Genomic DNA, 11,404 nt, shown 5'->3' with positions numbered 1-11,404 from the left:
CTAAAGTGAGACAGAGTCCCAATAGTAGCTCCGAGATAACTGATTCATCTATGCTTCAGCACAAAGAAAACGTTTTCTCCCATACTTACATGATGCACTATGCAATTTCTTAAATTCTAAGGGGCTTTCATTTCCTTGGCTTAGGAGAGGTATTGGGCAGCCCAGAGATAACTCAGACCTTGGTCTAAACAGATGTATTTGGCCAGGTAGACGAAGCACTGATAAGGCTTCTGTAACCCTATTGATGCTATGGTCCACAAGGTTTGTGCTCATAGTTTCTGATGCCTTTAAAAAGCATGCCCGAGACAATAATTCATATCTTTACTTGCTTGTGTTAAAAGTCCCACAACATATTTAAACACTTAGTTCATGGAAAATATTATTAAAATCTGTCTTCTTTGCCCTTCTCTAAATGCTCCTAACTGTTGGGAAGAAATTTCCAGCTTCCTTACCCATTCACTTCGGTCTCTGCCTTCACCACACCTCATCCATATATCATGCTCATCCATGATGTAGAGTCTGTTTGGCTCTCACAGTTTGCAGTAATCTTAGGTGTATGATTTATCTTCTCTGATGGCTTTTCTCAAAGATAAAATCTCCATGGCTTTTGTGCATTGTGTGTTTATTTATTTTTTTTATTCCTTCATTGTCCCAATTCCATAGTATCAGATCCTACTAGTCTAAAAGTAGCAGAGCTTTCTTCAGTTGGGGTGGAAGGGGCACAGCAAGAAAAGCCAAAGCCCATTTTCCTAAGTGAGGGAGAGGCATGATTAGAAGCTCCATATATTTATTTTTGTCATATCTCATTTTTAAACATTCATTTCAATTTCTACCTTAAAATTACTTCTTCCAGTTACATTTCTTCATTTAGAATAGAAAACATTTCCTTTGGGCATCCAACTATCCAATTCATATTTTCCAAACCTCACAAAATCATCTTTAAAGATAATCAACATTAATAAGTTTAAAAAAGTTTTCTCAGGATAGATGAGTCTTCAGAATCCATGTTCTCTAAAATGTCTGCCTTCTCGCTATTTCCAACTCTGTTCCCTTCACCCCCCCAGAGGTTTTATTTTCTTTCATAACATTTATTATCTGAAATTAACCTTCTGTCATGAGAAAAACAACTTTTGTTTTTCTGTGTTGTTGCCTAGGCATTTTACAGTGTGATAACCCTGCTCACTCCCAGAATCTGGACATTGAGATAAAGATGTGAATTTAGGACACCAGCCATAAGCTCCTGCTCTATTTTTCTTAGGGCATCTTTTAAAATAATTATTTAGAATAAGCCCGCAAAAGGTTAGTGACCTGTGCTTCAGCCACATTAGAAGTAACAGGTGCTTGCTACCCTGCTCTCTATCTCCTGCTGGCTGGTGACCTGCGATGGAGGACCGCCCTTCCGCTGGCTCCTGGGGCTCTCCTGCTTCTGGGATCTCTAAGTCTTGTGCTCTACTTCCTTTGTGTGGATGTGTTGAAACTGCATCATCAGTCAAAAACACCTGTGGGTTTCACTTACCCAAAATGGGAGCTTCTGCGCTGAGGGAGCTACCTGATGCCCCCATGTGGGTGGCTGGTGTGTCTGCAATCAGTAGGTCATATTCTGCATATTTTTAATTCCTTGCACACCTTCTTCCTTTGATTCACTTGTTTGAAGTTTAATGGTTCTTTCAAATAGAAGATAATCTCCATTAATGGCAATTATATTATTTGTCATTCTGTATTGTGCTTCAAACTCCTAATATAGTTCCTGCTATATATAATTCCTACTATTTTGTTCCTGCTAAATAAATATTTATGAAGTAAATAAGTTAATGTCAGATTAGATATATTTGCTTGGAATACAAGTGTTTTACAGAATTTATATACTATTTTATAGTATTAATAAATACTAATATTTGCTGAGTACTTACAACATTTTAACTGTATTATATGCACTGACCCATTTAATCTCACAAAAGTTCTAAAAAGTAGACACTATTATTATAATTCCAATTTTATATATGCATAATTTGAGATTTAAAGAATTAAGATATTTGTACAGAATCATGGAGCTGATGGCTAATATGACTAGTATTTAAGTCCAAATCTTTCAGAGACCAAGTCTGTCTCAATCACTTTGATATAATTCTTCAATTCATTCTTTGAAATACCAAGGTAGAAAGACTATAATATTTTGTATTAGTTTCCTAGGGCTGCCATAACAAAGTACCACAATCTGAATAACTTGAAATGATATTTATTATGTCACAGTTTTAGAAGTTAAAGTCCAAGAGTGTGTAGATTACTTATGAAGGCTCTGAGGGAGAATCTCCTCCATGACTCCATCCTGGCTTCTGGAGATGGCCAGAAATCCTTGGAGTTTTGTAGTTTTAGGTGCATTACTCTGATTTTGCCTGCATGTTCACATGGTAGTCTCCCTTTATCTCTGTTTTCACATAGCTGTCTTCTTATAAAGACATCAGGTATGTTGGATTAGGGGTCTACCTGACTTCAGTATACAATAAGTCCCCTACATACAAATGAGTTCCCTTCCGAGAGCTCATTTGTAAGTCCAATTTGTTTGTAAGTCCAACAAAGTTAGCCTAGGTACCTAACTAACACAATCAGCTATATAGTACTGTACTGTAAGAGGTTTACGATACTCTTCACACAAATAGTACATAAAAATCACACACACACACAAAAATAAAGAAAACATTTTTAATCTTACCGTACAGTACCTTGGAAAGTTCAGTAGTACAGTACAACAGCTGGCATACAGGGGCTGGCATCGAGTGAAGAGGCAGGAAGAATTACTGACTGGAGGAGGGAGAGGAGGTGGGAGATGGTAGAGCTGAAGGATCCTCAGCAATAGGAGATGAAGGGTAGGTTGCACGTGACAATGTATGCCAGATACGTGAACTAAGTTACGTGATTGGACATGCAAACTCACGTTCTCATCTTTGAAAGTTCGCAACTTGAAGATATGTAGAGGACTTACTGTAACTTTGTTTTAACTAGATCGAATCTGCAAACTCCTTATTTCCAAATAAGGTCATATTCACAGGTACTGGCAGTTAAAACTTCAATGTAATTTTTTTGTGTGGGGGGAAATTCGACCCATGACCCTTTCCAAAACTGTAAATTGCAACCAAATACCTCTATTCCTATCACTTCAAAAGACAGCAAAGGCCAACTGTGTGAAACATACCACAGCAATATCTCTAGAACACTGGTGTAAGGTTGAACATTGTGCTGGTCTAAATACTGGCTCATTAGAATGAAGGAAACACTACAGGTTTTCCAGGAGTGGAATTCAACTCTGTAGAAACATTAGCTTCCTAGAATTGTTTATACAGAGGCTAGATAACTACTTGCAAGACATGTTATGGAAGAGATTCCTCTTCTGGGTAGTTGGATATGCTAGGGGTCTTTGCTCCTTCAAAGTGTTTTCTAATTGTATTTTTCAGAGTGGTAGGTTTCTACCACATAACTGCCAGGGTAGACCTAGCCCTAGCTCCAATTTAAGCCGAGTATCTCCACCTTACCTGTTTTATACATTAGATTTTTAGTGTTCCAAAGGTAAATACTTTAGAAAGCTCTTGGTCTTGTGAGAATGTCCTAGTGAACAGTAGATAACATGGGTTTTTCTGTCCATGTTATAAGCAGGATTGGTGTTTGTATGTGAACATTTACCCTTTTTTTAAACAAGAAGTAGCTCAAAGCACAGATATTGTGCTGAATGTGGGATTTTTACCAGAACAGATCAATATAACCTCTGGCACTTTGTAATTGGTCTAGTGAATTCTTGCATATCCACATTAGCAAGGAAAACCAAAAGCAGTTTGAATTTATGTAAGAATACCATAGTCCATTTTTCTGTCTTGCTCCAGGGCTATGTTAACCTTCCTGCTCTTTGTAACAATATAGTCCAAAGGGAATTCTAACATTTTGAGATTCTGTAAAACATCATAATGATCAACTCTATTGATGACATCTTGCTAACTAGGTGTGTTGCAGTAGATATGTGGTCTAAATACCTAATAAGACACCACATACATGCCAAAGCATAGGAGACAAAATTCTGTGATTTCAGAGTGACATTTAGAGGATTATATTATTTCAGGACATGCCATTCCTTAAGAGATAGAATATATTCTTCCTTTTTTATCCTCTCCCATTAATAAAGAGGCATAGCATTTGGAATTTCAAGACAGTACACATTAACCTGCATTTGGTAATATTGTTCTTATTCGTTAATCATGATTTAGATAACAACCAGTTTTGATTCTAGACTGTGGCACAAATTTCTGTGTTGATTAGGCCATACAACATGTAAGATCCAGTGTGTTGGGATTCTGTGTGGAGTCTCTGACAAGTTCTAATAGGAGAGCCAAAGCAGAGATTTTTAGCTTTCTGGAACAAGGTGATGTATTTTATAGTATAAACTATTCGCCATCTGAAGAAGGACTCCTGGTGTGTGACTGGGCCTTAGTTGAGACTGAATGCTTGGACATGGGGCACCGAATAAGTGTGAGACCTGAGATTCCCACTGAGTCATACTTTTTTGATAAGTGGGGTACAATAGCAATCCATTGTACCATGGATTCATAACTGGGCCTGAGAAAATCCAAAAGGTACAAGTAAGTTACATACACAGTGACCTAGACTACAATGGCATCTACGTATTTGCACTGATGCCTCTCCATAGGTTCATATCTATGGCTTCCTGAAAGGTTTCTATGACTCACTGATGGACGAAGAAAACAAATAGGGCTTTGTTCACAGCTAGTCATAAATCTAGTGCTGCTACACTACAGCCCCACTCAGGAATGGCCTCAGAAAACATAGTGAAGGAAAACTCCTCCCAAAGAGCAGAGTAGAACACTAGAAACTGACACCTACCAAATCCAAACACATACTTAGTACCCATTATTTTTTTTTAATATCACCATTAACTTAGTTCAGTGACATGATTGAGAGCTAAGTATACAGATTTTATTAAAGGTTAGAGGTTTGATATCATAATATTTTAATGGTATTGATTTCAAGGCCAGAGAGTGCCTATAACTGTTATCTGAAGTAACTGTGAATTCAAGAATTGATAGCCAACCAAAGAATACAAAAACACTAATTCCAAAAGATACATGCAACAAGTGTTCATAGCAGCATTATTTACAATAGCCAAGATATAGAAGCAAACTATGTCCATCAACAGATGAATAGATAAAGTAGATGTGACATATATATATATATATATATAAAGAATTTTTAACAATTTCTTAAAAGCCTCTGTAAATTGGAGGTATCTTAATGTGGTGATTACATGTATCTCTATTTTATAATCTGAATGGGGGGGGTGGTAATAGTAAATTCTGTCTTCCCATTTTTGCCCTCAAGAAATATTTTATTTTATTTTATACATATAATGGAATATTACTCAACCTAATAAAAGGCCTTATAAAATGTTGCCATTTGCAACAACATGGATGGACATGAATGGTATTATGCTTAGTGAAATAAGACAGAGAAAGACAAATACTGTATGTTATCACTTATATGTGAAATCTAAAAAAAATTAAATGAATGAATATAACAAAGCAGAAACAGACTTACAGACATAGAAAACAAACTATTGGTTACCAGTGGGGAGAGGGAAGGAGGGAGGGGCAACACAGAAGTAGGGGATTAAGAGATACAATCTACTGTATATAAAATAAATAAGCTGCTATGATATATTAGCTTATCTAGCCAATATTTTCTAATAAATTTAATAGTATAATCTAAAAAACGTTGAATCACTATGCTGTACACCAAAAAGTAATACTGTAAATCAACTATATTTTTTAAAAATCAATAGCCAAAAGGGAAGTGCCATTTTGTTAATATTAAATTTTCAATTTATTATTTTCCTTCAACCAAGCTTTGATTAGGTAGTTTGTGACTGCAGACCCAACTGACATTTCCTTCTCTTTACTTATTTATTTTTGGGGGGAACCTGCTGTTAAGAGGCATGTTGTAATCTTGAGATTTCACACTAGCAGTTCACTAGCTATGTGACTTTGGACAATTTATATAGCATTTCTGAGCCTGGGCTTTCCATATTTCTCAAGCGAACATTAAATGACTACCTATGTCAGAGTGTTGCTATGAATATTGAATCGTGTATGTAAGATTACTTATAAATAGAAAATTGTCATCCACCACTAAGTCATAGTGTTTCGTCTACTTCTGGAGGAAACTCGGGGTCTCCATAGCTTGTAGTGCATGTTACAGATTGAAAAGTCACATTTCCTATGCTTGTTTCTTTGCCTGCCTTATTCATCTTTGTCCTATTTGGAGAGCAATGCCCTTCAACTGTTCATGGTCTTACATCTCAGTAGCAACTCTGCAGAAAATGAATGCCATGGAAGCTGTAGTGTGTGCTGGAAAATTAATGGAATGTGATGAGGAAAATGACAGTTCTGCCTCGATCCTGGTGAAAACAAGATGAGACAGTGATGCCTGTAAGTGAAGCCAAATAGCAGGTTAACATGGAAGACAGCCCCAGTAACTGGGAACTTCACAGGGACTACTTGCAGTCCATACTTTAGAAATTCACAAAAGTACTGAAGAACATGGAAAGATATTCAAAATCCAAGACATGTAAAGGAATTATTTTTTCTCTGTAGTTAAATAGAATTGGATCCAAAGGTTGTAGCCTTTGCTAATGTTTAAATTGTATATTTAAAGATTTACACCAAGGGTATGTAGGATATCAAGGCAAAGCAGGATGAAATACAGAACAATCACACTGGCAATTCTATGGGGTAAAAATACAAATGGAAAAAAGCAAAAAAATTGGTGATCAAAAATAATTGGGAAGAATTGTCCATTAGGTTTGCCACTAATTTAGAAGCTAACACACCAAATTCATCAACCTTTCATTTACTTCCATAAAAGGCATCTCTCCTGCCCAAGTATTTTTTTTTCATTCATTCATTAATCCATTAAAAATGTTGGGGTTCTTCTATGTGTCATGTATAGAACTAGAAGCTTATGCATATGCTACCAATTTAATTCTCACATTAATTATTTTCAACGGGTACAATATTTCTATTTTACCTCTAAAGAATCTGATGTGTAAATAGCATGCAAATTGTGATACATTCACTAAGAATCATAAATGGGATTTGCACTTTTTTCACTTAAAAATCAAATTTCCTTTCTCTGACTCTCTGTCATACACTTTTTTGTTACAGTGCCTTGAATTGAACAATTTTAAATAATTTTTAGTAATTTCTTAAAAGCTTCTGAAAACTGGAGGTATCATAATGTGGTGATTATATGTATCTCTAACCTGAATGGGAGGGGTGGTAATAGTAAGTTCTGTCTTTCCATTTTTGCCCTCAAGAAGTATATTAGATTACATATCTCCAGGCTGGAGATAGACTTCGTAGATTCTTTTAACTCATGTTTTACCTCCTAAGCCACACTTTTTCTTTTTTTTTTTTTGGCCACACCATGAGGCCTGCGGGATCTCAGTTCCCTGACCAAGGATTAAACCCCGGCCACAGTAGTGAAAGCCTGAAATCCTAACCACTAGACCACCAGGGAACTCCCTAAACCATACTTTCTAATCAGAAATCTCCATTAGAATTATCTTGGAAGCTTTCTAAAATACACATTCCTAGGTCACTTCAGACTGTATCAGAATCTTTAGGGTTGAGCCCGGGAAGCTACATTTTTAAGAAGCAGACCTAGGGAATTCCCTGGCAGTCCAGTGTTTAGGACTCCACGTTCTCACTGCCAAGGGCCAGGGTTCAATCCCTGGTTGGGGAATTAAGATCCCACAGGCCTTGTGGCATACCAAAAGAAAAAAATGCAGACCTATAATTTCTGACTCCTGCTAAAGTTTGAGAACCACTATCCTAGATGATTCTCTACACAAAGCCCATACACAGTGGTTGGTGGCAGAATAGCTGGCCCTCTCAGAGTCTGCAGAATTCAGCTAACAACTTCTGAGCTTCCAGCGTTAGTCAGGCCCTTCCACCAACCACATCACATGAAGTGGCATCACATCAAAACCCATCTATCCTGATCACATTCTGTGATAACTCCCAGTTCACCCAAGACCCTACTCTGATCCTGAGTCTTAACTTCCATGGACACTGGGAGCCCTGGCACACTTCTTACCATGACTTAATTAGAGCTGTGGTTTCTGCTTCTTTCTCTCAATACCCAGTTCTTTGCTATGTTCCTGATGCCAGACCTAGATTTTTCCCTGGTTGACCTCACTCCACTTCTCCACAAGAAGTCTCTTACATCAGAATGAATAAAATCATCTCTTTTTCTTGATTCAGGGACTGAAATTACACATGTAAAATATCTCTTTACTTGGTTAATGATGACTTAATGCCTTGCAGGAGTAAGAACCAATTAGACACCACCAGATGGGGTTATCATGACTCTGCTAATAGAAAGAGTGATCAGGTGAAATCAGTGATTGAGTTGAATATTTTTTACTAGAAGTTTCTGAATTTAATACTTGAATGATTGTATGGTCAGGCCCCATAAGATGACTGCTCTCTTGCTCTCTGTACATCCCCTGCCCTACCCAGCTCTGCCTCACCTTACCTTATGTAAGCATGATCTCTGGACCCCCAGCTAATGAGTGTTCTAGTCTTGAGACCAGAAGGGCTCCAGTATGTTGGGTCAATATAGGAAACAGCAACAATTGTTAACCCAAAGAGTTATGGGAGAAGGGGTGTTTCAACAGTGCCCCTGGCAACCAAGGAGCCTTTGTGACATCATGCCCCCTGTAACTGATGACCTCCTCCTCCCCTGTGTCCTGCCTGCTATCAGCCGTACATGGTCAGGTGTTGCTCCAGGACCTCTGCCTCTGACTTGTAAATTCTCCATCCAATAAATCGCTGATGATTCTGTCACTGATGCTGGGTTCTTTCTTCCATCTCACAGCTGAGCAGTTGCAAGGACTGCAGAAGTGTGGGGTGCAGCCCGACAATGACATACTGCCTCTCCATAGAAAGAAATGCTTGGATGTGTCTCTGAAATATACAGGATAAATCCAGAACATAATTTGCACAAGCTAAGCAAAAGATAATGAAACTTTCTCTTAAAACATTTATTATTTCATGAGATATAAAACAACCTTAAAAATTAACATTTTGGAAAACCAAAGATTTAGTACTGCATGTATAAAGTATACAATATTAACTGAAACTTTTCTCTGCTTTTTTATATACTTCGAATGGTAAAACGTATCGTGAACAACAGGAAAATTGAAGGTAGGTGCAACCGTCTAGGACATCCTTCTTGGGTCAGAAACTGCCTTTACTGTCCGGCAGCTCTCAGGGGAAGTTCAGCAGTTGTAAATCTCTTTTTTTTTCTCCCTCTGGAGGTGGGGGCTTGTTTTTGCTCATCTCTTTTTGTTTCAATCTGTATCCTGCTTCCAACAGAAACAGCAAGACTAGTAAAATATGTCCTGGAGAATCAAAGTGGTCAGGACTGACTCTAGGCTCACTGAAAGATGGGAAAATGGTGTTTATCCATCAATCACAAATTTCAGTATGGTACTTTGATATAAGTGGAACAAGCAGAAACTTTATGGTTAAAGTTGGGTTTGAATCTTGACTCAAATGTTTACAAACTCTCAGATTTGGAAAAGAGATTAAACTTTGGGTTTTGATCTCATTTTGACATGGTGATTTCTCAGTCTGAACTACTCTTGCCTTCCTTTTATTACCTGCTTCTTTGAAGGGGACATGGGTTCTTATGCTTTAAGAATAATTTAAGCTGGTCTCTCCTGCTGGCTAGTTGTTTCTTCTACTCATAGCTGTATTAGGTTAATGTTTCTCAAAATAATGTGGAGAAGTAATTGTTATTTTGTTTAAATTCCAGTCTAACATGGAACAAACCTTTCATGAAATAGAATAAGAATGAACAATCAGAAGTAGCAGAATGACCTCAAAAGTGATTAGGCTTTTCAATATCATTGCAATATAAAAGTTTCTTTGTGCTTAATCTCAACATCTGTACTTAATTTATGGATAGGTTGATAGTTTACAAGTGGTACTAGTCTGAGATGTCTCTCTTCCTTTTTTCTGTAAACATCTTGAGGGTAAGTTATCTTTTTCATTGTTGCATCAAAGCTGTCAATTCATAGTGAGTCATATTTTGCAAATGCTTACAAAAATAAGTTTTTGGATGACTGACTCTTAAATATTAGAAATATCTCATCAAAAAGCCTGGTTCTAAGGCTTGAAAGAGATAATAATTTGTGAAGTTACTGGTACCGTAGTAGGGGCTGAATAAATGGTAGCTTCCTTCTCCCCAGGAGCCCCCTGAATTCTCTTCCCAACTCTGCTCTGATCACCAGTATTATGAGCCAATTCTAGCTGGTGTTCCCCTGAGCTTCACACCACTTTTGGAAATGCTACCTGGTGCAAAAATGCCAATTGAAAATTTAGAGCCTGCTTAGGGGAATAGCATTCCCAGGGATGTTGCATGTTTAATTTAGTCTCAGTTGACAAAGTTGCCTTATGAGATACAATATAGCTTTTGTCACTCTGAGATAGCTATATGAGCTGGAAGGCTTTTAAGCCTCTTTCAGAGAAAACTAACCAACTTGACACTTAAATCTAAAAATGAGGCTGTGTTCCCTCTCTGGGTGTGTCCTTTCCTTCCTACCTTGGGTCATATCTTATAGGGCAGTGTATATATGGGACTTAATAGATCCATGTAATCTGAATACTTACTCTGCAATATGGAGGAATGGTTATGCAAGGTTGTAACTGCAGAAGTCCTTGTCAGCTAAGAGGATTGCCCATCTCCATCAGTTAGAATGAAGAGACTGGTATATTTTACTATAATAATGACTATAAGCAGAAGCATTCATCAATATATATTTTTTAAATTCATCCAGAGATTGCAAGTGAGGAAAATTCTTTTTTACATAAGTTGCTATATGTGGAACATCTCTCTCAAAATCTACAGAATATGAAATAGAAAATAAAGAGAGTATAGGCAAACTGCAGACCGTAGTGTTGTATCCAGGATTGGGTTCAAAATCAAGGCTGAATAACAGGGTGTTCTGGAAGATTTTTCGCTCAGTGGAGGATCCCAGGCTCATGATCCCTAATCACCCACAATGTAGATATCATAAGTGCATGGGCTATTTTGGAAAATAGTAACTGGTTAATAGATAATTTCAATATATGTTATAAAAAGCAGTCATCAGAGGATAAAGAATGAAGTAAAATTGAGACAGTCCATACATTTTATTGAAAGGTAACTTTTCAGGATTTAGAAGATTTGGAAGGATTTTGTAGTACCATTGCTGTGTTGTCTATTGACAGAGCCTGTTAAGACAATGTTGGAAAAGAAGGAGGAAGTACATGACTTTACTTTGAGTCAAATGGGCTCA

At 37.3% G+C, this 11,404-nt stretch overlaps 1 long non-coding RNA gene across 3 annotated transcripts; it reads right to left on the bottom strand.

The window, feature by feature from the left end:
- Positions 1-615: 615 nt before the first annotated feature.
- On the bottom strand, positions 616-8,715 carry LOC141278497 (uncharacterized). 3 transcript variants are annotated; one of them, XR_012331259.1, is made up of 4 exons: positions 8,596-8,705; positions 2,711-2,799; positions 1,517-1,664; positions 616-749 (listed from the first exon to the last, which is right to left on the bottom strand). It is a non-coding gene; the product is annotated as an uncharacterized lncRNA (long non-coding RNA). The 3 variants fall into 3 exon arrangements; XR_012331260.1 differs by having other exon boundaries at positions 2,721-2,799; XR_012331258.1 differs by lacking the exon at positions 2,711-2,799 and having other exon boundaries at positions 8,596-8,715.
- Positions 8,716-11,404: the final 2,689 nt, after the last annotated feature.

This window comes from Tursiops truncatus, chromosome 4 (assembly GCF_011762595.2).
Source record: "Tursiops truncatus isolate mTurTru1 chromosome 4, mTurTru1.mat.Y, whole genome shotgun sequence".
Lineage (NCBI taxonomy): Eukaryota > Metazoa > Chordata > Mammalia > Artiodactyla > Delphinidae > Tursiops > Tursiops truncatus.
The sequence above is the reverse complement of the archived record's forward strand: the minus strand, read 5'-3'. Positions and strand labels throughout refer to the sequence as shown.